The sequence below is a fragment of the Lissotriton helveticus genome, chromosome 10, assembly GCF_964261635.1.
Source record: "Lissotriton helveticus chromosome 10, aLisHel1.1, whole genome shotgun sequence".
Classification (NCBI taxonomy): domain Eukaryota; kingdom Metazoa; phylum Chordata; class Amphibia; order Caudata; family Salamandridae; genus Lissotriton; species Lissotriton helveticus.
This window is the reverse complement of record NC_136071.1, coordinates 662,140,575-662,165,748: the sequence shown is the minus strand read 5'-3', so window position 1 is coordinate 662,165,748 and position 25,174 is coordinate 662,140,575. Positions and strand designations below refer to the sequence as shown.

Sequence of the window (25,174 nt, the reverse complement as noted above, 5' to 3'; positions counted from 1 at the left end):
ATCTCGACTGGAGGAGCTTGGTCCAGAGAGGAGTCCAGTCTGCACATAAACTGTTTAGAGATGCTTGCTGGTTCCTTTGCGATCAAAAGTCTTTCCAAAGACAGGATCCGTTGTTCCATACTCCTACGCATGGACAATGTTTCTGCGGTTCGATACATCAATCATCTAGGCGGCACCAGGTCCAAGCCTCTAGCGGATTTAGCGAAGAGTCTGTGGGAATACTGTCTCGCCCATCATCTTTCCTTGACAGCGGAATACCTTCCAGGCGACCTCAATTCGGTGGCAGATTGGTACTCGCGGTTCCTGCGCGATTCCAGCGACTGGAGGCTTTGTCCCTCCGTCTTCCATTCTCTTTCTCTTTTGTGGGGTCCCTTTTCCATCGATCTCTTTGCTTCTCGCCTCAATTCCCATTTGCCCCGGTTTTTCAGTTGGCGTCCAGACCCCCTAGCTCTGGCCACCGATGCCTTCCTCCAGGATTGGTCTCTTCACCTCTCTTATGCTTTCCTCCTTTCATTATGATCAACCGTGTGCTGGCGCAAGTCCGCCGCCAGGAGACTTCTCTTGTTCTGGTGGTCCCCTTCTGGCAAGCTCAAATATGGTTTCCGGTTCTGCTGGAAATGGCAATGGATTTTCCTGTACTTCTGCCGTCATTCGACGATCTTCTGCTCAACCCTCGAGGCGAGCGTCACAGTCTGATCTTGGATTCCTCCCTCACTCTGTCGGCTTGGAAAGTTTCCGGCCTTCCCCTCCTAACGTCCTCATTTCGCAAGAGGCTGCTCACTTTATCGATCAGGCCTGGGCTCCAGGCACTTCCAAAGCATACAAATCCGCCTGGTCTCTTTGGGCAAGCTGGTGTCTGGAAAGGTCTCTCAATCCCGTTTCAGCCCCTCTAGGTTTGGTTATCAATTTCCTGGCCTCTCAGGCCAGTGCTGGAAAGGCCTATTGCACTGTCAACCTCTACCGCTCTGCCATTTCCCTCAACCACGACCACATTGACGGTAAACCTGTCGGCGCTCATCCTCTGGTTTGTCGCCTCCTCAAAGGTGTTCGATGCTCTAAACCACCGTTGGCTAAGTATACCTCTTTATGGGATGTTTCTGTGGTTCTTAAACTATTTTTGCATTGGCCCTCTAATTCGGCCTTATCTCTAAAAATGTTATCGGCCAAACTTACCATGTTACTTTGTTTAGTTTCTATCAAAAGAGTTTCTGATGTTAGAGCTTTGGATGTTTCTTCTCGTCAATTTTCCCCTACAGGTGTGCTGTTCCGGATTCACAGACGCACGAAGACTAACTTAGATTCTGTTTTTTATCCCTATTTTCCTGATCAACCTCAACTTTGTGTGGGTCAATGTTTGAAAATGTATGAGCAAAGGACCGCTGATCTCAGAACGCCCTCTTGTTCCCAACTCCTCATTTCCTTTAGCAAACCTCACCTTCCTGTTTCCTCCCTGACCCTCGCCAGGTGGGTTCGCTGGGTTATGTCCCTTGCCGGTATTGATGTCTCCGTTTTCGGAGCACATTCGGCTAGAGGAGCCATGGCTTCTAAGGCCTTTTGGTCTGGCTCCTGTTTAGAGGACATACTGAGATCAGCAGATTGGTCCAATGACAATATTTTCCGCGTGTTCTACTGTAAACCTATTCATTCTGTTGCTTCTGATGTTGTTAATTTGCTTTGAACAAGCATAATAGGAGCCTCCGGTCTTGCCATAAAATGTAGATTTTCCTAGTTATTATGACGGAAAGTCTTAATTTTATTAAAGACACGGAGGCGAGTATTATCCCGCCGCTACACTACTAACATGTGTTCTCCCTCCCTACAGCGAATCCGGCCTTACCACCTGCCTCATAAAAGATCTACTCTCCAGCGGTTCCGTTCATCTCCTGCTTGGATGTCTCCTCGGTCCTTCCAACTCCTTCGGATCCTTTCCTTGGACTTTGGCTCTGGATTCCACTGATTAAGGACTTCTGCTCCTGGACTTTGGCATTCTTTCTGGTTATGGCTATTTTTCCTTTATTTTCTATTGTTATCTGACTGTCTCTCAGCGAAAAGAGGAAGCTGCGCAGTCAGTGTGTGCTCTTATCTATTATGTGTCTACTGATTGGTTACTGTTATCTCGTTTTTTCTCGTTCCCATGGCCCAGTTGTTGGCTGGCCCTCTGGGAACTGTAGTTTCTTGCACTTATCTTGGCTGCTATAGAATAAAATGCAAGAAAAGAAAGCATAATACTCGCCTCCGTGTCTTTAATAAAATTAAGACTTTCCGTCATAATAACTAGGAAAATCTACATTTTTTACCTCTCTTAGGCATTTGAGGGGCCCATGTCTTCTTCTATTTTCATTAAAGGTCAGGCTTTTTCGCTCGAACATGAACTGACTCCAAATGTTGTTCTGAAGGCCTGAAAGTGAAGTAAGCAGGGCATTTTTTACATTCACTTTTACCAATACCCAAAATCTTATGTTTTAGCCCTCTGAAAGCACGAAAATCTCTCTAGACACAATCATTTTAGCTCTGAAAGTGATGATCCACATCCAAAAGTCAGAAATAGTTTAAAGACGCAATTGTTGAAAATAAACTATTATGGACCTCTCAGATATATTTTGTAAGGCGTGGGTTATTAATTTTCATTTAAAAATCATACTTTTTTGCTTGTAACATGAATTGACTCCAAATGTTGTTTATATCATTTCCCATGGTGAATACACTCTTTTTAAGGCCTCAAAGTAAGCAATTGGCCATTTTCATTAATTTCTACACATACCCCAATTCTTATCTTTTGGCCTCATGGAAGCACGAAAATCACTCCAAACGTGCTATTTTTTGCTCCAAAAGTGATGATCCACATACAAAAGTCAGAAAAAAAATCGAAAGAGGGTGTGGCCTAATGGCTGGAGCAGTCGACATCGGAGCTGGGAAACCAGGTTCAAGCTCAAAATCCTGTGATTCTGGGTAAGTCACTTAATTTCCCTGTGCCTAACAAAAATGAACGTGCCCGTCTGTAACACAACTGGGTCTTATGTGAAGGCTCTGATACCTTCGGGTCTAGTTCGCGCTATATACAATTCCCCCCACCCCAAAAAAGAAAGGGGTAACATTAGAATACAAACCATTTTGGACCTTTCTCATAAAAAATGTGACTTTTTCGCTTGAACATGAATTGACTCCAAATGATGTTTATATCACTTCCTGTAGTGAGTGGGTACTTTTTAAGCCCTCGTGTGAGGAATTGTGCCAATTTCATTCACTTTTACCTATACCCTAAATCAGAGGTCTTCATACTTTTTTTCTCAGAGCCCCCACCCGCCCCCTTAAGCAAAATGTTTTGAGGTCAAGTCCCCCTCCAAAACATCATGGCAAGGATTAAGGGGGCGGGCTTATGAGATGATTTCAGGAGTACTTTTTCAATAGCTTATAAACCGCACTAAACAAGAGACTTATAAAATAGAAAATGCATCAAACAAAAACATGTATTATCCCAAACATACTTATCCCCATAATTGGCGTGTTGTGAGCCCCTCACACTCTTGGACCCCAATACAACTACACCTGCTGCACTAATCATAACTGCAGTCCTGAGTAGCAGGCTTTCTCCTCTGCTTCTTTTACCTCTTCACTACCACGGCAGACCATCACCTCGGTCCTAATAATAGAAAGGAAAATAAGCTGCCATGCCCCTTTTTTAAAGGTAGACAGTCATAATTGTGAGGCAGTGGGCCCCTCAAACCCCTGGGCCCCAGTCCTGCTTCATGTACTTCCTCAATGATAACCAGCAGTGGCCACTTACACACCTGGCAGCAGTACTAGCTTCACTAATGAATGGCCCTTTAAAAAAAGTTTTTAAAAAAGAGACCACTTATATTGTCCCCTTCTTTGGGGTATCTCTCTGAAGACACGTTCTCTGGCCATTTGTAAACATTAAAATGAGTCACCATACAGTGCTCTCTATTCTGAGCCTTCTTTGACAATATCTATGAATCTCAATCCTTTTGTCTGTCTCCTAGAACATTACTATGAGGCCCCAGGGGTTGGGAGGATTTGGGCTCTCATCTGAATGCAACCCTGCTGGCCTTCTACCTGCCACCCAATGGACTCAGCTTTCACAAAAAAACTGCCCCTGAATGGTTAATACTGACTTTGTCTGCCTGAAAGTGAAGGGTGTGATGGTAGTGCAGAAAGTTAAAGAAGAAACCAGCCTTCTTACCAGCTGTTAATTGATTGAGTCACTTAAAGCCCGGGACACAGGAATTATGAGTTTCTGCAGCTACAGCGTTTTTCACATAATTACTCATTTGCTACATAATCCATAATCTGCAGATTCCAACATGAAAAACTTGATTCTAGCTCAAACGGAACAAAAGTTAGTTAAAACAGTGGAAAGTGTTCTGGAGCAGTGGAAGGCCCTTTGCAAAGATTGACTGGTAATCTTGTAGTTGCTTACTGCTGTATTTGGGTGTTAATCTGGGACTAATGAGGTGCAATATTTCCCCTGACAGCGTTACCATGAGTTAAAATGACAAAAAAATGAAGTAATGCTAACCACAAAATGTGCCGCATAATTTACCTTTTCTTGCTGCATAATTTAGTCAACCCTGCGGGATAATGGGGTGCTCTCCTGCTGAATTATTTCCGCGGCTCTGCTTAAATCTTCATGGTGGCAAAGATTTATTCTTTTTGAGATGTAATGTAGGGGTGTTATCAGCTGAGATCTGGAATAGTGGAGACACTTACGGAAATGTCTGTATTAGTTACTGTTTGATTACTTATTACTAAAAAGTATATTTTGTAAGAACTTGTTTTATCTGAATCACGGCATCATTTTGCAGCAGCAGCCTAGCTTGGAATATGTAAATGTTATTTTAAAATATTGATTTACATATTCACAATGCTTTCTGCCACAGGCTGGGACCTCATAGCACTATAAACAGGGTCACTGGAATTATGTGGCAGGAGAAGGACAAATTATGCACCAGGGTTGCCTAAATTATGCAGCAAGCATAGACAAATTATGCTGCATAATGCTGCATATTTTGTGATAGCATTACTGCATTATTTTGCCATTTTTATACTTGTTAACACTGTCCTGGCATATATTTCCCCTCATAAGTACATCTTTAACACCCACATATAGCAATAAGCAACAGAAAGGTGACCAGTCAACCATTAGAAAGGGCCTTCCGCTGCAAGGTAACGTGTTACTGCATTTTTAGTAACTTTTAAACCGTTTGAGCTAGAAACAAGTATATTTTTGTTAAAATCTGCTAAATATGCAGCAGATGATGGATTATGTGGCAAATAATGTAAATCCATAACTATGCGTAAAATGCCAAACCCGCACAATTGCATACTTCTAGTGGCCCTGACTATAAATACCAAGGTCACTATTCCTCAGCACCAACTAGGGTTCAATTATGTGTCATTCAGCTTTAACACACACACACAACTGCAGTGATGGTAGTTGGTAACTGAGGCTTCACAAGCTAAAAGAGTGCATTTATCACCAGTTAGTTTAACTTGCATGTATTTTTCAATTAAGCATTTATTACATTATTTTATATACACTTAAATGACTGTAGTAGTGTATTTTGTAAAGCGCACAGCTGCCCCAACGGGGCGTCCCGGCGCTGTATAACGCTGTGTAACCCTTCCTGGCTCTCCCTGTGAGAAACCCCTCCTGGGCACCCCCAAGGTGAAGCCAGGCATCCCAGTGTTGTAGGGGCCGTTGTGGAGATTAAGCAAGCTATTGCCCAGAGTTGCAGCGTGGGACCCATGATTAGAGTAGGCGCCGAGGTGAGAATTATCGAGTCCGCGGACATTGAGCTCAAGACCCTGCCGCGTCGGGACTTGAACCCTAGTCCCGGGCCCGATCTCTGCTTCAGAGTCTGCCCCTCTAACCAGTGAGCCACACTTCTCCACTGTGAAAACACAAAACACTTGGACTTTTTTTTTTAGCAACCTCTTTGAATCTGCCAGCACATTCAATGACCCCCACCCCAACCACACTCTGATAACAGCTCTCACTTTCACTTCTAGGGCTTGGAGTGAACAAAGCCAGCCTGGAAATGCAGCAAATAAACATCACCGCACTTCCACGCCATTTTCATTTACATGTACTTGCAGAGGCATTTGCACTCCCCTGGGAACCCATCCACAGCCCCCCCAGGGGGGGGCACCCCACAGTTTGAAGACCTCTGCCCTAAATCTTGTGTTTTGGCCCACTAGAAGCACGAAAATCACTCTAAACATGCTCATTTTAGCTCCAAAAGTGATGCTCCACATCCAAAAGTCAGAAATAGTTGAAATAGGCAACATTTGAAAGCTTAACATTTTGGACCTTTCAGAGGCATTTTGTCGGGGGGCCAGGCCATTGAATTTCATTAAAAAAATCAAACTTTATAGCTTGAACGTGAAATGACTCCAAATGATGTGTGTATTACTTCCTGCAGTGAATAAACACCTTTTAAGGCCTCAAAGTGAGTAATTGGGCCATTTTCATTCACTTTTGTACCCCTATACCAATTCTTGCGTTATTGACAACCCCCCAGCATGTAAACCACTCTAAATATACTGATTTGTGCTCCAAAAGTGATGATCCACATCCAAAAGTCAGAAATAGTTGAAAGAGGCAACATTCGAAACAGACCAATTTGGACCTCTCTGAGGCATTTCCTAAGGGTGCGGAAACTCGAATTTTTATTAAAAATCTAACTTTTTTGCTTGAACATGAATTTAATCCAAATGTTGTTTATATCACTTCCTGTAGTGAATAAACACCTTTTAAGGCCTTCAAATGAGCATGTGGGCCATTTACATTCACGTTTACCCATACACCAAATTGTGTGTTTTGATCCCTAGAAGCAAGGAAATCACACGATCTATGCTCATTTCAGCTTCAAAAGTGCTAGCCCACATTCAAAATTCAGAAAAAGTTAAAAAAAAAAACATTTGAAACCCAACCATTTTAGACCTCTAGGAGGAATTTCATTAGCAAGCAAGTCATCGATTTTCATCACAAATCAGGCTTTATTGAATACCTCACCTTGGCGTAACCGTTTTTAGAAGCTGCGATAAATACCACACCCTATTCGGCCATGATTGCAAGCTGGAATTTACTACTTTCTGCTCTTTTCAACAGTGAATGAACACTATTAAAGGCCTCAAAGTGAGCAATTGGTCATTTACATTCATTTTTACCCATAACCCAAATCTTATCTCTTGGCCCCATTGAATGGCATGGATAAGTCAGAAATAGTTGAAAGAGCCAACATTTGAAACCAGACAATTTTGGACCTCTATTTTCGTAAGGGCGGTCATTGATTTTCATAAAAATATCGGACTTTTTCGCTTGAACATGTATTGATACAAAATGCTTATATCACTTTCTGCAGTGGATAAACACTTTTTAAGGCCTCAAAGTAAGCAACTGGGCCATGTCATTCACTTTTACTCATACCCAAATCTTGTGTTTTTGGCCCCTAGAAGCACGAAAATCACTCTAGATATACTTATTTTAGCTCATAAAATGATAATCCACATCCAATAGTCAGAAATAGTCGAAAGATGTGACATTTGAAAACCGACCAGTTTGGGCCTCTTAGAGGTATTTCGTAAGGACGGTCATCAACTTTCATAAAAAATCAGACTTTTTCGCTTGAACATGAATTGACTCCAAATGCTGTTCACATCACTTTCTGACCTCGCCTGAGTAGGCCTTGGTTTCCTCTGCTTCACTACACTAAGAGAGTCAAGCACTACAATTGGGTGTTTGGTTCCCAATGAGGGGATACATGTGGGCCTATTGCTTGAACAGGCATTACACCCCACACAACTAATAACCCAATTTTCTACAGAGTGGCAGTATAGGATGTGATGCCGGAACCCTGGGTGCAGATGGATGTATGGTGGAGGATTTGTAGTCCTGTCCCTAACCCTTTTTGTTGGAGGAGAAGGAAGAGCCATTGAGGAGAGTTGCTCTTCTAAAGTTAGTCCCCCCTTATTAGGCATCCAGAAGCTTGTGTGAAGGTAATCCTATGGAGGAGGTCTGGGAGTCTTCCCTGTTGGAAGGTCTGAGAGTCTTCCCTGTTGGAAGGTCTGAGAGTCTTCCCTGTTGGAAGGTCTGAGAGTCTTCCCTGTTGGAAGGGTAAATAATGAGTTTTTTTGTCCCCTGCCCATGACTTTTGGGAGCTGGAGCAGGATCGGGCCCTCACTTGTGTTCAAGCTCCCAGAAGAGGGTTCTTTTTGTGTCAGCCTTAGTGCCTGTCTGGCTGGTGGTCTCTGTCTCAACTTTGGCTCTGATGCCGGATTCTCTGATCGCGACAATGGTGCGGGTTGGCATGGCACCACATCCTTCGCCAATGGCATACTTGGGATCAAGGGGGCTCAATTTCGAACTGTATCCGCTGACCGACACGAAGGTCGGTGCCTTTTGAGGCCTGGCTTTGGACTTTATGACTGTCTCTCTCTTGAGCTCTGCCTTATCTTGTATACTCTTTTGAGGTTGAACAATTGGGAGGAGCTCTGCCTTATCTTGTATGCTCTTTTGAGGTTAAACAATTGGGAGTGGCCCCTTGCATTTGAAGAGGGATTGGTCCTGGGCGTGGTTTTGGTCTTTAGACCCAAGGTCCTTGATGAATGGCGCACATGCTCCTCCGCATGTTTTGGCTATGAAGCCTCAGAAGATCGAACTTCTAGGCTCTACTTTTCTTGCTCTGTTGTAAGACTTGGTGGGCCTGCTTCTTCTCCCTCGGGCCGGAAAATGTTACGGGTGTTGGATGTTTCTTGGCACAACATTTTTTGGTGCACCTAGCACCTCTCCCTTCAGTGCCCAAAGGCCTCGGTGATAAGCACAAGTTGCACACCATGTGTTGGTCTGACCAAGAGGATTTTCTGTTGGACCTAGGGCAGCCCTGAAAGGATGTTCTTACAATAACACTATTCTCCCCCACAGTCATTTGCTATGTACAAACTGATGACTATATTTACAAAGGTGTGACACACAGCTCAACGCAGCAACACAACTTGCTATGCTGCGCCACATGGAGAGGGCAGTAATTTGGTGTAGCTACTAAGATAGAAATCCAGCTCCCACCCGACACAGGCACACACAGTGCAGCCTAGCACAACCCAGGCACCCTTGCGGCACCCTTGCACCATGGTGCAAGAGTGCCTGTTTTGCAGGCAGGATTGTTTTTATGCAGTAAGGGACACCTTCTTGCACAAAAACAATCCTTACAGACCTTTTCCTCTTTATATGGATGCTGCACATGTAAAAAGAGGAAAAAACAAGGACAAAGAAAGTTATTTCTCCTCTTTCCAACTCCCCAGAGAAGGCGTACTTTATTTTCAGATTCCCAGGTTCACTACTGGTAGTAAATCTGGGAATGCAACAAAATCCATGGGTGGATACATGGAAACACCCATGCTCCATCCATGGAACGCTTTCCCAAGGCAGAGTAACACATAGTAGCAACTTGCGCTGCGTTACCTTACTCTGCATTTACAATGCCACACAGAGCCACACACAGTGGCACTGCATGCGTAGTAAATCACACTTAAGACTTGTGTTGCCCTTGCGTCACCTTGCGTGTCGTAAGGGCAATGCAATCCTTGCGTAAATCTGGCCCTGAACTCTTTCCGGTGTCATCAACACCGATCGAAGAGAAGTCCTCATCATGGCACCTCAAAACGGGCAGGATGTCAAAAGAAAGTCTCTGTTGCTGCCATGGAAGAGGTTCGTAATCGTTTCCTCGTGCCTGGGTCAATGGCCCAATAGTTTGCACTGAAGTTCTCCCCCAAAAAAGGGTCATCAGGCCCAGAGCTGAACCAGTGACGTAATGAAAATTGAGGACCCCCCTGCAAGATACGTGGAGGGACCCCCTCCGGACTCTATCAGGAGCTCTCCGGTCGTATTGCTGTGCTGAAGGCCCCCCCTGGTGCTTGGGGACCCCCACCGCACTGCTGTGGTTGGGGGGGGGTCTGTATTATACCCCTGAGCTGAACGTGAATGTTGAAACCCCGATGTTAGAAGAAAATAATCTGTGGTGGACTCTCTACCCTAGGTAAGAAAGTTTAAGTTGTTCCTGGTTAAAACCAATATTCCAACATTTGGGCATAAAGCAATGTAAAAAAGCTATAAATTTATGTTTGAGCAGAGTAGATACACAGCTCTCAGCCAGGGTTGGAAATTTCTCAGGGAAACCTTCAAGATAATGAACAGGAGTCCTGAGGGTGGTTAAACTTGCAGACCGTATTTGCCCACTTAACTCTAGCCCAAGAACAGTTGCCACCTGTTTTTTTTCTGCTTAAAGTTACATAACTTTCACGCCTCACAACTTTTGGTCATGACTAGTGCATGTCAGGTTTTGTAGGCTCCTTGACATTGTAAAATACACTTTATGAATTTGATTGGAAACCATGTGCATGTCACTCAGCTGATGGTCTTATGGTTTGTTGTTTGGTGATTTAAGTCTTTAGTACCAAAGGTCCTATAAAAGCTGGTTCTCTGCGCAATGCCCAAATCAATGTACCAATGGCCCTATGGTGTCATTTGAGAAACCTCCTTTCCTTATTGATACAGCAACTCCAACACATTTTGCAAGTATTTTAAAGTATAATGCACTTTATCCTCTCGTTCTGGGCGTTGTGAAGGGGTTGAGTTAGAAGGACAGTGCTCTATTTTACTGACATCTTTTTTAAATATTGTAATTTTACAATTGATTGGAGTATTTGTCGAGGTCCCCGAATTTGCAATTTCACGAATGTATAAGGAGTGGACTGACAGGTGCTATTCACGATCGACTGAACAGACAGTTGCACGGTTTTAACTGGTCGATTGTAATTTTATCTATTTTTTTCTTTTATAGCTGTTTTAAATGTTTGTGTTACATTATTACAGTTTTAAATAACTAGAAACGATAAAAATGTACTTACTTTGTCCTGGTGCATTGTGGACTAAGGGCGAAGTCACAACAGGTCTAATGGCTCGAAAACAACCTTGAAGAAAAACAACTTGCAAATGTATGTGCCCAAGATAAGATGGCAGGAGTGTGCTAAGCTAGGTATTTGCAGCCACACAAGCTATTTATTTATTTATTTATTTATGTGCAGTTACAGAAAACCAAAGCGTGTACATGAATATGTTGAGAAACAACAAGTACCAACAGACGGGGGGACAGGCATGGGGGTGGAATGGTATGTTGAAACAAGGTGAAGTACACAACTTTAAACAGCTGAATACAACTTATGTAGTCGCTCCAGATGTGACAGTAGGAAAACATACAAGGGTGTTTTGAAGCTGGTGGCGTGTGTGTGTGCAGCAGAGAAGCTTGTTTACTCACTGCAGAGGTAAAATTTGAAGAGGTAAGTCATGAGGCCTTCCCTGAAATATAAGATGTTGCGGCTGCCTCTTAGGTCAAGGGGTATGGGGGTTCAAAAACTGGGTACCGCTCCAGAAAACTATTGCTTCAGTGCTAAAGCAGGCTTGAATGTAGGTTTTTCTAAAGTTAAGGAGGTCTTGCATCTAGATAGTCTTATTTCTCCAGACATCTTGAGAAGGTTGCCTAACTGTGTAGATCTGTTGTAGTGAAAGTTTTTGAGGTGATGCATCCTGACTTGAACTTGATTAACTCCTTGTGTGGTAGCTAATAAAGGTTGCTCAGAATCGGGAAATAGGGTTGAATCTATTTTTCTCCAAGGTGAGTCGGAGAGTGGAAGCGAAGATGGCTTTGAGCGGAGCCAGTGTTGACGTGGGAACTTCTGCTAGGATGGCTTTATCTGTATCAATTCTAGGGATGATCAAGGCTTTTAAAGATTTTATTTGTTTGTAGGAGAAAAGATGTTTGATTTTTTTAAGATGGTGCTGGTGGAAGTGGGCAGATTGTGCCATTTTGTTCACTTCCGCTGACCAAGACAGCATAGAGTCCCACATAAAAACAAGAAATCTGACTGTTTTGTCTGAGCTGAGTTTAACCGTGTTAAGCCTATCAGCCTTAGGGTGGTCTTACCCAAACATTGTATCTGCTTGCCTTCTATGTTGCTGCATTCGTTTTTGTTGACCTTAAATCATGGACTTCATTTAGGGGTCGCAACTGCAACCCCTGAATTGCCCGTTGCAACCCCTGGCACACGCATTGCTACCCTTGGCATAAGATTACATTAGCCAGTAACAAACGTTAAAGATAGCCCTTGGGAGCCTTTTTAAACTTCCTTATGCAGCAGCAAACGGGAACCTTAGGCTGACAAGAATAAATTCATCAGTGAAACTGACACTGCAATGAAACAAAATGTTACCACTATTCGGAACTGGAGGCCCTGTTATGAGCCGGTGTTCCATAATCTGCTGCCCCCCGTATGGCAGTGCCCCCCCTGTTTTGCACATGCGTACGCATGCGCACATTACGGCCGATGACGTGGTACCACGCCCACCATCATTCCGTGTCATCATCATTGCGCATGCTCTAATCGAACATGGCTCGCGTCACGGGCAGACAGCGCCCACGGGGTCCTTGTGCCAACCTCTGTACACAGCCCGTCTCCGTACAAGCAGGACCCCCACCTGCAGGCCGGTGTATTGCCCGCATTAAAGCTACTACATATTTATTTAAAATGTAAACTGTGTACCCGGGAAGCGTGTTAAACAAATTATTATACGAATGATCACAGTGCATGTTGCGATGCTAAGCTGCCTGCATTACAACAACATCAGCGTGCCTCTTCCCAGACCCTTCTCCCTTTCCTGCTGTAATCAAATCTCCATCATAGATGGTGATTAACATGACATTCATTAACATGAATTTAGAACTGTTCCAGCCTCGTACACCGCCTCGGGCTGCTGGCGGCTCGAGGCTGTGAACAATCTTGGCACAAGGACCCCGCGGGCGCTCTCTGCCCTTCTCCACCCCGTGACGTAGGGGTGCAGCCACACACGGGGATACAGTGAATATCGGAACACCGGCTCTGCAGTGTGTTTTGAAGGGATATCCTCAAACTAAAAGTAACTATTGCAACATAATTGATTTACTGTTGCAAGTTAAAAGCGCTGGCAAAAAAAGGAATCTAAATATTGCTCACTCTCTCACCCATTGTCAGGTGAGAGAGAGGGAAAGGAAGCGTTAATAGATGACCAGGGACAGTTGAGAGATTAGAAGAGAATACACCACACAGACAGATGGGAAATAACAGCAACATGCAAAACAGAGACTACAGAGAGGAAAGCACAGGTGACAGATGTGATAGGCTAAAAAATGAGAAAGACACAGCTAAGAGAGAAAGAACTAGAGGAAAAGGCAGGTTTGACAAAAAGACAGTCTAGAAAGAGAAGCAGAGAGGGTGGTGTGATGTTAGTCAATCAATAAATACATGCCCATGACCTGATTTACATGACCCATTACACTATAAAGTCTTTGAGGTAGGCAGGTCTCTCTGATACTCCTTCTCTGAGAGAATAGCTCCCTGTTGACGATCTGGCTTGCTGGTGGTACCGTATCGAGACTGCAGATTTGTAACTGCATTTATTTATTTAATTTACCTTGCGCTGTGATTTATTTATTTAATTTACCTTGCGCTGTGATTTATTTATTTAATTTACCTCGCGCTGTGATTTATTTATTTAATTTACCTTGCGCTGTGATTTATTTATTAAATTTGGCTCGCGCTGTATTTATTTATTTAATTTGCATCACGCTGGGAACTGGTTTGTGCCCCCGGTGCCGTGGTGCATCTGCTGCCCCTGCCTTACTCTCCCTTTGACCCTCCATCTTGTTTGTGTGTTCCCTGGCCCGCCCCTCCTCCCTGCTACCGCCTCCCAGCTGCTGCCCCTCCCACGATCCGCCCCCTCCTCCTCCATTTATGGCAGATGTCCGCACGCGCAGCGTCCACGCGCTACGGACGCGCCGAAGGTGCGCCTAAGGTAAGCCCGTCTACGCCCGTCCGCGCCTGGACCGTGCCCAGCGCCAGAGCCCCTGGTTCTCGTAAACTCCACCCCTCCCGCATTACTTACGATGCCAACACCCTCCTAGCCCTCAACCCCGGCCGTTCCCTCAACTGCGTCCAAGCTGCTCCTGGACACACCCATGGACCCTTTTCCTGCAACTCCTGCAAGTTCGACGGCACCAAGAACAACTCCTCATCTACGAACACACATCAGATATCCGACCCCAACCACCTACAATGCATCCAGCTCAACACCCGATCGGTCCACAGGCACGCCATTGACCTCTGGAATCTACTAGACACCATCTCTCCGGACGTCGCCTTCCTAACAGAAACATGGATGAACGCCACTTCAGCCCCAGACATCACCATTGCCATCCCGGAAGACTATAAAATCATACGCAAGGACCGTACCGGCCACACAGGAGGAAGTATCGCTATCATCCATAAGAAATCCATCCGCATCTCAACCAGCTCAGACGTCAATCTCGCCAACTCTGAACACCTTCACTTCCAGATCCACATCGACCCCAAGACCACACTCAGAGGCACCCTCCTTTACAGGCCACCTGGACCCCGCGCACAGTTTAGTGAAGACATCACGGACTTCATCACTCCACACGCGCTCCCCTCCGAGGATTACATCCTTTTGGGAGACCTCAACTTTCACCTTGAAAAGAACAACGACCGCAACACCACCACCCTTTTGGACAACCTGGCCAACCTCGGACTTAAACAACTTGTCACTACCCCCACCCACATCGCAGGTCACACCCTCGACCCTATCTTCACCTCCAGCAAACATGTCTCCTTCAGCCACACCACAGCTCTCCTTTGGACTGACCACAGCTGCGTTCACTTTACCTACAACAAGCCCACTTCCAACAACCACCCCCAACCCACTCTGCAGAGAAACTGGAACAAAATCACCATCGACCAGATCTCCTCATCGCTTCTCCAAAACCCCCCCGCCCACTCCTCAAACCCAGACCTAGCAGCCACCAACCTCACCCAATGGCTATCCAACAGCGCCGACATCCTAGCACCACTGAAAAAACGACAAATCAAACTAGGCAGCAAGAAGGCCTCCTGGTTCAACGATGATCTTAAGAAATCCAAGAAACTCTCCCGCTCCCTCGAGAAGGACTGGAAAAAAGACCCAACCACCAGCACCAAGGACGCCTTCAAAAACGCCACCCGCATACACCACCAACTGATCCGGAATGCCAAGAAAGCCGCTTTCAAGGACCGACTAGACAACAACGCCCACAACAGCAAGGAATTATTCAACATCGTCAAGGAATTTACCAACCCCTCGGCCAACTCCAACGACATCACCCCCTCTCAAGCCCTCTGCGACTCCCTAGCCTCATTCTTCCACAACAAAATTGCAGACATCCACAACAGCTTCGACAACCGACCCGAAGACCAACCCACCCAACCCCTTGCAGGACCCCCACTCCCCCTGAACATCCTCAATGACTGGAAGCCAATCTCCACTGAGGACACCATCCGTCTGATGAACTCTATCCATTCAGGATCCCCCACAGACCCATGACCTCACCACATCTTTAACAAAGCAGACTCCATTATAGCACCGCACCTCCGAGACGTCATCAACTGCTCCCTCAACTCCGCAAGCTTCCCGGAAAGCTGGAAACATGCCGAACTCAGCGCACTTCTGAAGAAACCCACAGCTGACCCCACCGAACTCAAAAACTACCGCCCTATCTCACTCCTTCCATTCCCGGCCAAAGTCATCGAGAAAGCGGTCAACAACCAGCTCGCCGCATTCCTCGAAACCAACAAATCCCTCGACTCCTCACAATCCGGCTTCCGAGCCAAGCACAGCACTGAAACCGCCCTCATCGCAGCAACAGACGACATTCGAACTCTACTGGACAATGGAGACACAGTCGCCCTCATCCTCCTCGACCTCTCCGCAGCCTTCGACACGGTCTGTCATAGCACCCTTTTACAACGCCTCAGAAACGTCGGAATCCATGGAAAAGCACTGGAATGGATCACCTCGTTCCTCACCGGAAGAACCCAGAGAGTCCGCCTCCCACCATTCAAGTCAGAGGCCACTGAAGTCATCTGCGGCGTACCACAAGGATCTTCACTCAGCCCCACCCTCTTCAACGTATACATGAGCCCCCTCGCGGTCATCGCACGCCAACCAACCTCAACATCATCTCCTACGCCGACGACACTCAACTGATCCTATCACTCACTAGAGACCCTAACACTGCCAAAACCAACCTGCATGAAAGAATGAAAGAAGTTGCCGAATGGATGAAGCACAGCCGTCTGAAACTGAACTCAGACAAAACAGAAGTCCTCATCCTAGGCACCTCCCCCTCCGCCTGGGATGACTCTTGGTGGCCAGAGGCCCTTGGAAAAGCACCTATCCCGACGGACCACGCACGGAACCTGGGCGTCATCCTGGATTCCTCACTCTCGATGAACAGACAAGTCAACGCCGTTTCTTCATCTTGCTTCAACATTCTTCGCATGCTCAAAAAAACATTTCGCTGGATCCCCACCGAAACTAGAAAAACAGTCACTCACGCTCTGGTCACGAGCCGACTGGACTACGGAAACACCCTCTACGCCGGTACCACCGCAAGAATCCAGAAAAAACTTCAACGCATCCAGAACGCTTCAGCCAGGCTCATATTAGACATCCCGCGTAAAGAACACATCTCTGGCCACCTGAAAAACCTCCACTGGCTCCCCGTCAATAAGAGAATCACTTTCCGGCTCCTAACCCACGCACACAAAGCACTCTACGAAATCGGACCCGAATGCCTCAACACACGACTGTCATTCTACACACCCTCCCGCCAGCTACGATCCTCCAACCAAGCCCTTGCCACTGTACCTCGCATCAACAAATCCACCATGGGAGGTAGATCCTTCTCCTACCTGGCAGCTAAAACCTGGAACTCACTTCCCACTCACCTTCGCCTTACTCAGAACCACCTAGCATTCAGAAAGCAACTTAAAACGTGGATATTTGACAAGTAATTCCCCACCCTTCTTCAAGCGCCTTGAGACCCTCTGGGTATGTAGCGCGCTATACAAATTTATTGACTTGACTTGACTTGACTGTTGTGTGCCTCATGCATAGCTGAACACTGCACGTTACCACTGGAACGTACAGTAACTGAGCTCATCGTGAACTGAGGGTTTTGTACAGGCTCCACAACAACTATTCTGCTTTTGTTCCACACTCAGCCATCATGTGTTTTGACAGCATTCTTGAAACACTTGGCCACTTCTAATCTCCTTGTGAACTTAGACCAATCAGCACACCCTTTGGGAGCTCTAATTTTCACAAAATCACCTACTTCCACTCTTACCTCCTTTACTTTCTTATCTTTATCAAACAAATCTTTCCTCCTGACCTGCGCTGACATCTCCTTTTCTCTCCACTTTCCCAGTGAATAGGCCACACAGCCTTTGTTCCAATGCATCCAACCTGTACTCATTGTGGTAGCGGGGACTCTCCGTTTAAACAACTCGAAAGGGGATTTGCCAGTACTTGAATGTGGTGCGAAAGGATAGCCAGATAATCTATTGGACAGTTCAGTTTTCCAATCAGAACCATTTGCTCTCGCTAACTGGATGCCTTCTTTTAAAGTTTTGATGACTTTTTCAATTGCACCATTAGTTTTTTGATGGTTTAAAGCTGAAGTTTTGTGAGTTACCTCACAACTCTTGAGAAACAATTCTGTCTCTTTTGAGCAAAACTGTACCCCATTATCTGTGAGAAGAAATCGTGGAAAACTCTCATGTCTAAATATGTTCTCCAAAATGTTTATGATGGCCCCAGAAAATATGTCTTGCTAACACGACACTTCAACCCATCTAGAGTATGGGTCCATCAATACTAGAACATAAGGTGTTGCATGCTTGCCTCTTACAGGGCCCAAAATATCCATTGCCACTTCCTCCCAGGGATATTTCGGTAAATCTCTACACACTATGAGAGTGTGACTAGTTTTGAAGCCCTTGTCCGAATTAATACATTCAACACAGTCCCTCACCATATGCTCTAAGTCATGATCTAGACCAGGCTACCAAAAATCTCTCCTGAGCCTACTCTTAAGTTTTCATGATGCCCATGTGATCCTCATGAGTCATCTGTAAAACTCTCTGCCTTAACTTCTTAGGAGGAATAACCCTTGTGCCTCTCAGAAGGAATCCTTTGTCTATTGCTAATTTGTGTAAAATCTTGCTCCAGTGGGCCTTGAACACACCTAAACCTGAAATGTTGAGTTTGCCAGAGACTAGTGTTTGCAACACGCAGTTCAGTTCAACATCAAGTTGAAGTTCAGATAACCACTCACACTTGTTAATGATGTCTTCCGTTACTTCACATACCCTCACCTCTTCTTCCTCATCCTGTTCCTCTTTCCTGTTTGTCTCCAACTCATCAGCATTCACCATTCGGGATAAGCAATCTGCTGAGAAACAATACTCTTGTAAGTTCACCACCCATCTCCTAATGTTGAAGAAATAGCATTAGGACCTTTTTTTGAAAACACTTCAACTAGTGGCTTATGATCTGTCTGAACAGTGAATTTGATTCCCCACAGGAATTTTCTAAATCTGTTAATGGCCTAGTGGACAGCAAGGAATTCCCTTTCGATGACCCAATAGTTGTATTCAGCATCTCTAAGACAGAGTGACACACATGCAATTAATTATTCCTTCCCACCTCTGTCTTGAATCAATAGGGCTCCCAAACCCTTCTCACTTGCATCACACACCACTTTAGTTTAATTCAGAGGATCATATGCCTGTAGTGAAGGTGCATTGTTCAGTTCTTGTTTTACATTATCGAACTCCACTTTGCATTAATTATCCCATATAAAACCTTTTTTTTCAATAGTTTCCTCATGTTGTATGTTTTAAAAGCAAAATCCTGGATAAACCTACTGTAGTATTCCACCATGCCCAGAAAAGAAGAGAGATCTTCCTTAGTTTGAGGTTCTTGTAGGGTCTTGATAGTATCAACCAATTCTCTTCTGGATTTGACTCCAGCACCTAAGATTAGATAACCAAGGTAGCTTACTTCACTCACACCAAACCTGCATTTCTCAGCCTTAAGTTTGAGTCCAGCATCTTGTAATCTGCTGAGCACCTCTCTTACAAGCGGATCATGTAACGAATTTTCAGCACCAAAAATCAGAATGTCATCCTGGTAGCACTTCACTCCAGGCACTCCCTTCAGGAGCTTCGCTATTGTTCTTTGGAAAACAGCTGCTGCAGAAATTAGACCAAACAGCATTCTTTTGAAATGAAAGATTCCAAACGGTGTAGTGAATGCAGTAAGGTCCTGAGAACCTTCATACAGTTCTACCTGGTGATAAGCCAAGACTAAATCAAGAGTACTGAATATTTTTGCCCCTGAAAACGTTATCATTTCCTCGATGTTAGGAAGGGAAAATTTGTCAACTATCACCTCCTTGTTCAGTGCTCTAAGGTCTACGCAAAGGCGTATGTCTCCATTCCCTTTGTGTGCGACAACAATTGGGGCTAGCCATTCCGTTGCTTCCACCGCCTCAATGACTCCACACTTACACAATCTTTCTAGTTTATCAGCTACAGCAGTTTGTATCTGTAAGGGAATTCTTCTGACCTTGGCAACATAAGGTCTGGCACCCTACCGTAATCTGATTTTATGAAGTTATCCTGAAACAGGATACTAAACTCCTTTACAAAATTGTTTGTCCCACTGCTGACTGTGTCCACCCTTACTTGTGGAACTCTGTTGGGATATAGACTCATGCCTGAATCCTTCTGATGAGCCCAACCCAACAAATCATCACCATGACAGGACACATACACTTTGCCTGACGTAGATTTTCCGCTAATGCTTAACACTGCATCAAAATAACCTAGCATCTCAATTTTTGAACCTCCATAACCACCAGACTGTATGTCCATGACCTCAAGCTTCTGCTCACCACCAAAATGTTTCTCAAAAGACTCTTTAAAAATGATGGTAATGCATGAGCACAAATCAAATTTCAGAGATATTCCGCGCCCATTCACATCCACTACTTCAGTCGGAAACAAATTGTTTGCCTCACCAACTTGTAGAACTATTTTCTGACAAACCTCTGAGTTCTTGTTTTTCCCTAGTTTCTATTTCTGCAAACTCTGCTGAAGTGCCCCCTTTACAAAATTGTTTGTCCCACTGCTGACTGTGTCCACCCTTACTTGTGGAACTCTGTTGGGATATAGACTCATGCCTGAATCCTTCTGATGAGCCCAACCCAACAAATCATCACCATGACAGGACACATACACTTTGCCTGACGTAGATTTTCCGTTAATGCTTAACACTGCATCAAAATAACCTAGCATCTCAATTTTTTAACCTCCATAACCACCAGACTGTATGTCTATGACCTCAAGCTTCTGCTCACCACCAAAATGTTTCTCAAAAGACTCTTTAAAAATGATGGTAATGCATGAGCACAAATCAAATTTCAGAGATATTCCGCGCCCATTCACATCCACTACTTCAGTCGGAAACAAATTGTTTGCCTCACCAACTTGTAGAACTATTTTCTGACAAACCTCTGAGTTCTTGTTTTTCCCTAGTTTCTATTTCTGCAAACTCTGCTGAAGTGCCCCCCTGATTCCACACGAATTGCACACTTGAGATAGCGCAGGATAGGATTTGTCATTAGCTCTGTGTCCCTCATAGCCACACCTGAAACATACACCTTTGGAATTAGCTCCCAACTTCTTCTTTAATCTAACTTCTGGTACAGTTTTCAATACAGATTATTGAACTTGAACATCACTCCCTTCTGCAGTACTTCATTCTCCGTCGTCTTAGAGTTTTTATCAATTCTAAGTTCACTAACACACTTCTACATGTGCTCCACCCGTTTTGCAACTATCAGTACCGCCTCCAAAGGGGGTTCATCCTTCATCCAAAGTACCTCACAAACTTTGTCATTATTGCAACGTAACACAAATTGATCTCTAATCCTTTCTTCTGTTGAGCCACCAATCTTACAATTAGAGGCTAACTTTCTTAAACTAGTAACATACTCCACCACCGATTCATCCTGACCTTGCACTTGCATGCCAAAATGATACCTCTCTAAAATCGTACTAATACTGGGTAGATAATGACAATCTAATTTGGCTAATGATATCTCAAATTCATTCAAGTCCCGTGCTTCTACAGCAAAGCATCTAGCACTTCCTGTCCTTCCGCACCTAAGCAATGCAGTAATAAAGCATGCTTCCTTTCAGCACTCAGGTGAGTACCAGACACCCTTGCATAATTTAAAAAAGCCTCCTTCCACTTAGACCATTTGGTGATCGGCTCCCCAGGCGTCGGCAAGAGGAAAAGAACCGTGATAACATTCTACATATTACCTGCAGAACTATCAATATTTGCTAACACAACAAGGTTGAAGTGAATGATGTTTGACGTTGTAAAATGAGTTCCAGTGAGCCTGAAAAACAGCGTTTTGCCCCTTTCTTTCCCCATAACAAATGATTACAAACACAATGCCCACAAAACACTTCGTCAATAACAAAAAAAACTAGATTAAATGGTTGAAAGAATTCAGTAAAATTTCTCCAAGAGAAGAAAGAAAAAGAAAACAGCAAACGAGAATGACAGTTTAAATGTGCTACTCCATGTCCACACAAGCAAGTTATTACACAACTAATTCCTCTAGAATGCTTGAGGAAGCACAGTACTTGGCTGAGTACTGTAACAGGCACTCATAACTGACATTGACCCAAATTGACAAGTGGAGAGCAAGGGTATATTGCACCGATTATTGTAATCATACTTAATCAAGGGGTGAAGGGACGTTCCCCTTGACTCATCAACTGCTTGTTCTCATAGAAATCGGCTCTTCAACACCAAACAAAGGATGAAGAGACGTTCCTTAGCTTAAGCACAACCCTCCAGCACTACCAGGGAGCGAAGAGACGTTCCCCTGTACTTGTCAACGGCTCGTAATCCAGGAAGTGAAAGCTTCCATCCACTCCCTACAGCGACCCTTGAACACAGAGGTCGCCAGAGACCTCTGAGTGCCAACGAACCATGGCAGCAAACCGTGAGGAGGAATGAAAATCATCTTGAAGCACTTGCGCAGCAAATATACTCTCAACAATAACCGCTGAGAGCGTTGCACTGCCCAAAGCTGTCAGGACGGCGTGATCAAAATGTGGCCGCTTATCACACAGCACCAACATAACAAGGATCTCTTTCCACTTGGCAGATACCAATGTATCTCCACCCATACCTCAAGTGCGTCAGAACTGCTGCTGACCACCACTCGATTCTGCAGTGTGCCTCGAAGCTCGCCGGTCGCCCTCCCGTAACTGTCACACTCCTTGCGCGCAGACCCTCTCCTGTGACCTAGGAACATTCCATATGGTCACAGAGAAATGGACACTGGCAAGGGTGGCGCAAAGGAAGGTGAGAGTAGTCCTCACCACACTTATTAGCTGCTGCAATTTAAGGGAATTGCCTGACACTCCTTTTAATTTTCAGAGTGATACTGTTTTTAGCAGTTAACTTGTTGTGAATCGATTTTGTTTCAATAATTAATATTTATGAATTTTTAACGAGCACATTTCTTACCTCATTTTTACACTTCCTGTACGAGTTTTTGTGTATGCACATTTGCACTCTTGTTCTGCCTGTCTCCACTTCCCCGGTCCAACGCCGGCCTCCTACCGGTTTGATTGGAGGGAAGTGGACACACCTCCCACCCGGCCTGACTCGTTTGGAGCCTAGGTAACTTCCGGTACAGAGACCGGAACTCAGGACCCTCCCGTGCCTGGCCAGCTACTTAGATCCATGCTGGGCCGGATTTGCAGCGGACGCGCCGCTTGCGCGCCCGTCCGCACCCATCCGCGCCAAGGAAGTGACAAGGGCAGGGAACGCTGACCGTACCCAATCAGAGTTGGTATATACGGCTGAGGCCTTGAAGCTACTTAATCCTAAGGGACACTGTGAACATCAAGTTGCACCTGAAAGAATATGGGGCATTTGCTCCTGCTGGACATGCAAGTCGTTTTTTTCCTCATGCCCTTCCACATTAATTGATAGGATAAGTCCACCCACCATAATACATAAAGTCAAGATTAAAGGAGGCTTAATTAATGCGAGATCACTTAGTAAGCACTGCCAGGACGTTAGGGATTTAATCCTTGATCAGCAACTTGATTATTTATTTATCACTGAATCTTGGCTGAAGGATTGGCTGAAGGATTGGTAGCAATAGCACTACCCCCTAGTTACAAAATGTATAGGAAGGATAGATCAGATGGCAGAGGTGGTGGGCTGGCCATCATATTACGCGATTCATTGCATTGCTCTAGCTTTGATCTTGAGGCGATTAAGGGGGCGGAAAGCTTAGGCTTCTGCATCGCCCTAAATGCCGCCATGTCCTTTTCAGGCGCACTTATTTATCGACCTCCAGGGTATAGCTCCACATTCACAGATTCGCTTGGAGAGTCCCTAAGTCAGCTACTTCTTAAATATGCTAACTTCACGCTACTGGGGGACTTTAATCTCCACCTGGAATCGAGACTCGCTCCAGGGGTGGATAATTTCCTCCAAAGTATAGTGCTCCTTACTTTAAACCAATTAGTGGAGCACTCAACCCACCAGGCTGGGCATATTCTCGATGGGGTCTGTTCCAACTTCACAGCCCTATCAGTGGACACTCCCATTCCGTTGATCTGGTCAGACCATTTTTTAATACCACTGACAATTGTGATGCAACAGAAATGGGGCTCTGATCTACCAGCCTCTGACCACCAACCCAGACGCAAATGGGCGCAATTAGTTGACAATCCGAAGCTGGTCACACATGCACAGGCACTTATACCACCGAGGACTGGTAATCCAGGGGAGGATACTTGTCGCTTCCACTCCTGGATTGCGACTGTCTGTGATGAACTATTGCCATTGGAGAAATATGATAGGAACAAGAAATCAAAAACTCAAAAGGCCCCCTGGTTCACCCCTGATTTAGCCTTAAATCATTCCAATTGTAAGCAACAGGAACGTAAATGGAGAAGATGGTATAATAGCAGAGATAGAATAGCCTACAAAAGGAGTAGGAAACTCTATCATCACAACATAAAAAAAGCAAAAAAAGAGTACTATTCTAAGAAAATAATGGAGGCCAACTTAGATCAAAAGGCGATCTTTAGGATTGTCAACAGTCGGGCTTTCGTCCGAAACATTCAACAGAATCAGCCCTTTTAGAGGTCTCTGAGGCATTAAAAAATCTAGCAGACAACGGTAAGAAAGCAGTTTTGATCCTACTCGATTTGTCAGCTGCGTTCGATACTGTCTCGCATCCTTTTAATGAGACTCGAGCACAGTGGCATCTCAGGTACAGTTCTAAAATGGATCAAATCATTTCTTTCCAATCGGAGACAAGTTGTGACCTTAGGTACCTTTCTCTCAACAGAGAAAACCTTAACAACAGGAGTTCCACAAGGCTCTTCTTTGAGCCCATTGTTGTTTAATATTTATATGGCCCCGCTCATATCTCTCATAAGCTCCTTTGGAATTGAAGTAACGTCTTATGCAGACGAAACTCAATTGATTGTATCCCTTGATAACAACAATACAGATGCAGAGGTGAACTTTAAATGCTGTCTTTCACAAGTCAGACAGTGGATGAGGGATAACCATCTGAAATGTAATACTGACAAAACAGAAATTCTGCCTATTGGGAGAGATGTAACCTTCGCTCCGGAGGTGTGGTGGCCAGAGGGAACTACGGCCCCACCAGACACAGTCAAAGAAGCAAAAAACCTAGGGATACAATTTGACACCGCTTTTCTTTTTTGCCGCATGCATTAGCTACAGCAGGGACCTGTTTTAGCTTAATAAGATCATTAAAGAAATTCTTTGATCTGATTCCGCTTCCTGCAAGGAAATCAATAGCAGTGGCCCTGCTTCTTTCGCGTTTGAACTACTGCAATAGGCTCCTTGCTGGAGCAAATAAAGCTACAATAAAAAAACTACAAGTGGTCCAGAATGCGGCAGCACGCCTTGTTCTGAGGCTCCCACACAGAACATCTGTGTCAGCAGCGCTTGAAGTTTTGCATTGGCTGCCTATTCATAAAAGAATTATTTTTAAAATTATTTTAATTACTTATAGAGCCATGCATAAACGCGGCCCTAAGTACCTTTCAGCACGGTTTTCACCATATATCACTACTAGGA

The 25,174-nt window shown here is 44.8% G+C and overlaps 1 long non-coding RNA gene across 11 annotated transcripts in view; it reads right to left on the bottom strand.

Moving 5' to 3' along the window:
- The window catches only part of LOC144785443 (uncharacterized), a 226,397-nt gene extending 203,699 nt beyond the window's left edge, over positions 1-22,698 (bottom strand). For 3 of the 11 annotated variants that reach the window (XR_013601888.1, XR_013601896.1, XR_013601891.1), the window contains exons 1-3: positions 22,224-22,330; positions 18,316-18,395; positions 2,298-2,398 (exon numbers count right to left, since the gene is read on the bottom strand). This is a non-coding gene — a long non-coding RNA (uncharacterized LOC144785443). Of the gene's footprint in view, positions 1-2,297; positions 2,399-4,561; positions 4,711-18,315; positions 18,399-22,223; positions 22,331-22,564 lie in introns of those variants that run through there. The other 8 variants (XR_013601892.1, XR_013601894.1, XR_013601895.1 and 5 more) reach the window with 6 other exon arrangements.
- Positions 22,699-25,174: the final 2,476 nt, after the last annotated feature.